Here is a 7,385-nt window from a genome sequence, read left to right on the forward strand (position 1 = left end):
TTATGGGGACCCTACGTCACCGCAAAAGCTAGGGGGAGAGGTTAGGCCATTTGATCTGAAAGTGGTTGGGCTCGAAATCTAGGGGGAGAGCTAAAACAATTCAAGCCCCTTGGGTGCTGCCATAAAGTTACATTAGAAGTGTACATCAAAGAAGGTTCAAGGTCATTGGCCACAGATATAACATGATTTGAAATGATTGTATCTACAGTAGCTTTGATTGGACTGATCATGTCAAACGCATATTTTCAAAATCTTAGTCACCATAATGAATAAAGTCGACAATGTACTGGCAAACCCTTTTCAATCGAAGAGAAATGATAGATAAAACGTATCGGTACTCATCGGCCATTGGACATAAACATTAAATAACAAGTTGGTAACCAATTTAGAAATGAAACACTGGAGTGATAGATGTGCAGAAGACAAATGTGCAAGTAGAGATGCTGGGGTGCAAAGGAGAAAAAATAATATGGGGATGAGGTAGTTAGGTGGGCTATTTACAGATGGGCTATGTACAGGTGCAATGATCGATAAGCTGCTCTGACAGCTGATGCTTAAAGTTAGTGAGGGAGATATGAGTCTCCAGCTTCAGTGATTTTTGCTATTCGTTCCAGTCATTGGCAGCAGAGAACTGGAAGGAAAGGCAGCCAAAGGAAGAGTTGGCTTTGGGGGTGACCAGTGAAATATACCTGCTGGAGCACGTGCTACGGGTGGGTGCTGCCATGGTGACCATGAAATGCGATAAGGCAGGGCTTTACCTCACAAAGACTTATAGATGACCTGGAGCCAGTGGGTCTGACGACGAATATGAAGCGAGGGCCAGCCAACGAGAGCATACAGGTCGCAATGGTGGGTAGTATATGGGGCTTTGGTGACAATATGGAAGGCACTGTGATAGACTGCATCCAATTTGCTGAGTAGAGGGAGGCTATTTTGTAAATGACATCGCCGAAGGATCGGTAGGATAGTCAGTTTTACGAGGGTATGTTTGGCAGCATGAGTGAAGGATGCTTTGTTGTGAAATAGGAAACCAATTCTAGATTTAATTTTGGATTGGAGATGCTTAATGTGAGGCAGAGTTTACAGTCTAACCAGACAACTAGGTATTTGTAGTTGTCCACGTATTCTAAGTCAGAGCCGCCCAGAGTAGTGATGCTCGACGGGCAGGCGGAGGGGGCAGCGTTCAGTTGAAGGTAATGCATTTAGTTTTGCTTGCATTTAAGAGCAGTTGGAGGCCACGAAAGGAGTGTTGTATGGCACTGAAGCTCATCTGGAGGTTATTTAACACAGTGTCCAAAGAAGGGCCAGAAGTATACAGAATGGTGTCATCTGCATAGAGGTGGATCAGAGAATCACCAGCAGCAAGAGCGACATCTTTGATGTATACAGAGAAAAGAGTCGGCCCGAGAATTGAACCCTGTGACACCCCCATAGACTGCCAGAGGTCCTAACAACAGGCCCTCCGATTTGACACATTGAACTCTATCTGAGAAGTAGTTGGTGAACCAGGCAAGGCAGTCATTTGAGAAACCAAGGCTGTTGAGTATGCTGATAAGAATGCGGTGATTGTACATTATTGTCTTTTAAATCGATGGCGGTTATGATATCGTTTAGGACCTTGAGTGTGGTTGAGGTGCACCCATGACCAGCTTGATAGCGAAAAAGGTATGGTGGGATTCGAAATGGTCGGTGATCTGTTTGTTAACTTGGCAGGGAAGGATAGATATAAGTCTGTAACAGTTTGGGTCTAGTGTCACCCCCTTTGGAGAGGGGGATGACCACAGCAGCTTTCCAATCTTTAGGGATCTCGGACGATACAAAAGAGGTTGAACAGGCTAGTAATATGGGTCGCAACAATTGTGGAGGATACATTTAGAAAGAGAGGGTCCAGATTGTCTAGCCCAGCTGATTTGTAGGGGTCCAGATTTTGCAGCTATTTCAGAACATCAGCCATCTGGATTTGGGTGAAGGAGAAATGGGGAGGCTTGGGCAAGTTGCTGTGGGGGGTGCAGAGCTGTTGACCGGGGTAGGGGTAGCCAGGTGGAAAGCATGACCAGCCTTGGAAAAATAGTTATTGAAATTCTCAATTATTGTAGCTTGATCGGTGGTGACAGTGTTTCCTTGCCTCAGTGCAGTGGGCAGCTGGGAGGAGGTGCTCTTATTCTCCATGGACTTTACAGTGTCCCAGAGCTTTTTGGAGTTTGTGCTACAGGATGCAAATTTATGTTTGAAAAAAGCTAGCCTTTGCTTTCCTAACTGCCTGTGCATATTGCGGGGGGTATACAATGCTAATGCAGTACACCACAGGATGTTTGTGCTGGTCAAGTGCAGTCAGGTCTGGAGTCAACCAAGGGCTATATCTGTTCTTAGTTCTACATTTTTTGAATGGGGCATGCTTATTTAAGATGGTGAGGAAAGCACTTTTAAAGAATAACCGGGCATCTGACAGAATGAGGTCAATATTCTTCCGGGATACCCAGGACAGGTCGATTAGAAAGGCCTGCTTTCTGAAGTGTTGGTGGTGCACATGTAGCCTATAGCCTGTTTTAGAGAAATGTAATCACATAATATGGTAAGGGCTTTCGCTGGCAGCGTATATGCCCCCTTTATTTATCATACAGTTCTGACTTGGTGTACATGGAGAATACTCTAAGAATGGCACAGTTCTGAATGTCACTGTACATTTCAAAACTGCTGAACAAATAGTTATATATACACTATGTCTGTTCAAGCTCACTCATGAATGTCTTAATCAAAATTACAGATGATCTCTTATCAGCTCGTCGTCCCCTTATGCCATAGTTTGTACATCTCAATTGTCAGTAGAAACTACATTTGTTTAATTAAGTAGCTATATCAGCTACTGATAGCCAGGTGTAGGCACGGTAAGAATTCACTCCATTGTGCTGAAAATAAAAGCTCTGCTGTTGGGACAGCTTTATGTATGCCCTAACTGTTTGTGGGCAGTTTGTCACTATTACAGTGAAATTAATGTATTGTTTAGTGTTGTGGCTTGCTGGCATGCATGAACATAAATGATTGAGTTTGCCCCACCAAAATGTACATGCTAAAATCGACACTGCATATTTTACCCATCATTTTGCTTAGTGGGACTATTCTAGTTTTGTTGGACTGCATTTTTTGGTCTTGCCTAGGGCGGCAGAACAGCAAGGACCGGCCGTTAAAGTGATGTCACGTTAACATTGCATCATAGCAACCCCAATTAGGGTTGCACTCCACCTCCGCCAAAGACACCACCTCACAGGTGGTGAGGGTAGGCAACAACATCTCCTCCCCGCTGATCCTCAACACGGGGGCCCCACAAGGGTGCGTTCTGAGCCCTCTCCTGTACTCCCTGTTCACCCACGACTGCGTGGCCATGCACGCCTCCAACTCAATCATCAAGTTTGCGGATGACACAACAGTGGTAGGCTTGATTACCAACAACGACGAGACGGCCTACAGGGAGGAGGTGAGGGCCCTCGGAGTGTGGTGTCAGGAAAATAACCTCACACTCAACGTCAACAAAACTAAGGAGATGATTGTGGACTTCAGGAAACAGCAGAGGGAACACCCCCCTATCCACATCGATGGATCAGTAGTGGAGAGGGTAGCAAGTTTTAAGTTCCTCGGCATACACATCACAGACAAACTGAATTGGTCCACTCACACTGACAGCGTCGTGAAGAAGGCGCAGCAGCGCCTCTTCAACCTCAGGAGGCTGAAGAAATTCGGCTTGTCACCAAAAGCACTCACAAACTTCTACAGATGCACAATCGAGAGCATCCTGGCGGGCTGTATCACCGCCTGGTACGGCAACTGCTCCGCCCTCAACCGTAAGGCTCTCCAGAGGGTAGTGAGGTCTGCACAACGCATCACCGGGGGCAAACTACCTGCCCTCCAGGACACCTACACCACCCGATGTTACAGGAAGGCCATAAAGATCAGGACATCAACCACCCGAACCACTGCCTGTTCACCCCGCTATCATCCAGAAGGCGAGGTCAGTACAGGTGCATCAAAGCTGGGACCGAGAGACTGAAAAACAGCTTCTATCTCAAGGCCATCAGACTGTTAAACAGCAATCACTAACATTGAGTGGCTGCTGCCAACACACTGTCATTGACACTGACCCAACTCCAGCCACTTTAATAATGGGAATTGATGGGAAATTATGTAAATATATCACTAGCCACTTTAAACAATGCTACCTTATATAATGTTACTTACCCTACACTATTCATCTCATATGCATATGTATATACTGTACTCTAGATCATCGACTGCATTCTTATGTCACTAGCCACTTTAACTATGCCACTTTGTTTACTTTGTCTACATACTCATCTCATATGTATATACTGTACTCGATACCATCTACTGTATGCTGCTCTGTACCATCACTCATTCATATATCCTTATGTACATATTCCTTATCCCCTTACACTGTGTATAAGACAGTAGTTTTGGAATTGTTAGTTAGATTACTTGTTGGTTATCACTGCATTGTCGGAACTAGAAGCACAAGCATTTCGCTACACTCGCATTAACATCTGCTAACCATGTGTATGTGACAAATAAAATTTGATTTGATTTGATTTGATTTGACAGGCGAAAATCACCACCTGAGATTCAGACAGTGGCCAGATAGGGGATGAAGTGAGCGAGAGCACAAATTGAGAGGCAGAGAGATGGGCAGATGAACGAGGACAGGACAGCTAATAATAGATATATCTCTCTGACTGGAGGGAGACTCTGACTTCAGAGCAAGCTGTGCGCTGTATTTTTCTGCCGCCGGAACAAAAGCCATATGCGAGCGGCGAATCATACACATCGGATTCACGGATGAGGACTGCAGATGGAGGCATACAGAGAAAGCCAGACAAACGTATATTGCATGGTCATCTAATCACAACAGTGCAGGACTATATTAGCCAATGTACAAGCTGCTAGCAGAATATAGTGGCTAAGCAATAAAGCAAATACACCTATGTGCATCGGTCCAATTATTGCAGTGGACCAGCAGCAGGGGATAGCGTCCAGCGACTAACCAGCAAATCAGTCAGCTGTTATATTATTGTCAAACAGAAGGCTAGGCCCTTATGGCGACGTAAGGTAAACAGTAAAAATTATCCTACGTTGCTCAATACTACGTTACCCAATACTATGGTTGCTGAAGCCATATGACTAAAGCACATAAGTGGCCAAGAAATATTGATCTGTATGTGTCTCGATATGATCGCCTGTGAGCTCATGGAGCAGTGACACTGTCAGGTAGCCATATACATACAGACAAGCACCTAGAGCACCTCCAATTCACAGTCCAGTCTCAGAGGAGCCGTAGATCTCGACACAAATAATGTGTTTGAATTAAGGCGTCAATTAATAGTAGAGCTGCGCCGCATGCCCAGATCTAACGTGGCGGAGCAAAGTTGATCCTCGCCTCAACACACAGTTGTGTCCAGCTGTGCTGCAGAGACACACTGGGCGCATTGTTTCCCGCAGGGAAAGAGAGGGTAACGTCTCTACGTGTGTACACAGAGACACACATGCCCAGATAGGTGATTGTCTTTAAAACAGCCCAGGTGTCCTCTGTTCATGTTGCTTCAAATCCAGAAACAAACGGCATTGCAGACGAGGAAGAAAAGAGAGAGCGACAGGGCAAGGTGGCCAGCGTGAATTATTTGTTATATATATTTTTTTACAAATTGGTAAAGCATTAAAGCCATCGAACTGTATCCAACCTGAGCATAATGCTAAACGGTAAACAAAACATACCTACCATAGTACTCCATTTCCCCTATAGTCTCCTTTCTCCTGACGCATGCAGATATTTGTCTAACAGAGACATGTCCGAGAGCCGAACCCCAAGACACAGGAAGGAAAGCGCCAGGCAATCACAGCCCGAGTCAAGGAACAACAACAAAAGAGAACGCTACGAAATAAATCATATATGCACGTTCATTTAAGACGCAAATAACGTTTTAAAACTAATAGCGAGTATTTTATGAATGTAGCTACTTACTTTACTGAACCAGTTCCTTCACGGTCCACTTGAGATTCGCCGAGCTTTACGCAGACAGTCAGGCGGGAGCTGGCGCTACAGCGTGTGGCTGGGAACCGTATTACCACTTCACTGAACGTAAACTATGGTTTGCGTCATTTTACCAGGATGCCACTATTTCGCGCAGTAATGCAGCCATCTTGCTTAGGACTTTACTGTTTAATGTAAATATTCTGTTCATTTTTTTGGCAATAAGAATATAGAAGGGTTATTTTGTGAATTAAAAAAATATGTTTTAAAGGTGGCTAAATAAATTAATACATTTGACAACAGAAGCAAGTAGTAGCATGTGAGAGGGACTACTTTTCAGGGAAATGAGATTGACAGGTACATTATCGCTGCGTTCAGACAGGCAGCCAATTCTGATCTTTCACTAATTTGTATTTTGACCAATTAGATCAACTCTGCAAAAGATATGTGAATAGATCTGATGTGATTGGTCAAAATACCAATTCGTGGGAAAAAGACCAGAAATGTGCATAATAGCTTTTTTTAATGCATGTTCCTTGAAATTGGCCAAGATGCATGATCATGGACGGAGAGGTATAGTTCAACCATGCCAGCTCAGTAGTTGTTCTCTCTGGAGAGAAAATAAGTAGTTCTGTGAAAAATGTGAGCCATTGATTCTAGCACAGAATGAAAGCAATGCCTGTAACAGCAAAGGGCCCATAGACCTAAGAGAAAACGAGACATTCTATTGAAGATGTGAGGATAGGGGTACAAGCCACAGGAGGTTGGTGGCACCTTAATTGGAGAGAACAGGTTTGTGGTAATGGCTGGAGCGAAATAAGTTGCATGGTATTAAATATATCAAACACATGGTTTCCAGGTGTTTGATGCCATTGCATTTGCTCAATTCCGGCCATTATGAGCCATTCTCTCCTCAGCAGCCTCCTGTGGTACACGTAATGATATGTTTTAACCCTGGTTTTCTGATATGTAAAATGGCCAATAAGAGGCTTTGACGCCATCGGCCACCATATTGGCACTCCGCAGAAGGGGCAGTCCTCCATAGGAATGAATGGAATTCTACAGTATTGCAATAAAATGTTTCAAGGACAAAAGTATTCCATTGTTGTAGTGGGGACACTGATATTGTTTTTTTACAAATGTTATATGTATTGGGTACCCATAAAAAATATTGAAACCCCTCTGATGTGTGTCTCCATTCCCTTTTAATCCCAACCCAGTGAAGAGGTTATCAATACAAATACTGTATGGTTCCACTATCACTTCAGTCATGTAATAGTCTAAAACCAATAGAATCCCCTAGTCTAACACTGCCTGAAAAACGTTTTAAAAAATTGAGATGACAAAACAC

The 7,385-nt window shown here is 44.0% G+C and overlaps 1 protein-coding gene across 4 annotated transcripts in view; it reads right to left on the bottom strand.

The window, feature by feature from the left end:
- Positions 1 to 6,133, bottom strand: part of zgc:92140 (uncharacterized protein LOC447854 homolog) — a 50,326-nt gene extending 44,193 nt beyond the window's left edge. For 2 of the 4 annotated variants that reach the window (XM_029632598.2, XM_029632596.2), the window contains exon 1: positions 6,026 to 6,133. The gene's annotated coding sequence lies outside the window, so the exon portion shown is untranslated. Of the gene's footprint in view, positions 1 to 5,782; positions 5,945 to 6,025 lie in introns of those variants that run through there. The other 2 variants (XM_029632599.2, XM_029632597.2) reach the window with 2 other exon arrangements.
- Positions 6,134 to 7,385: the final 1,252 nt, after the last annotated feature.

This window comes from Oncorhynchus nerka, linkage group LG24 (genome assembly GCF_034236695.1).
Source record: "Oncorhynchus nerka isolate Pitt River linkage group LG24, Oner_Uvic_2.0, whole genome shotgun sequence".
Taxonomy (NCBI): Eukaryota; Metazoa; Chordata; class Actinopteri; order Salmoniformes; family Salmonidae; genus Oncorhynchus; species Oncorhynchus nerka.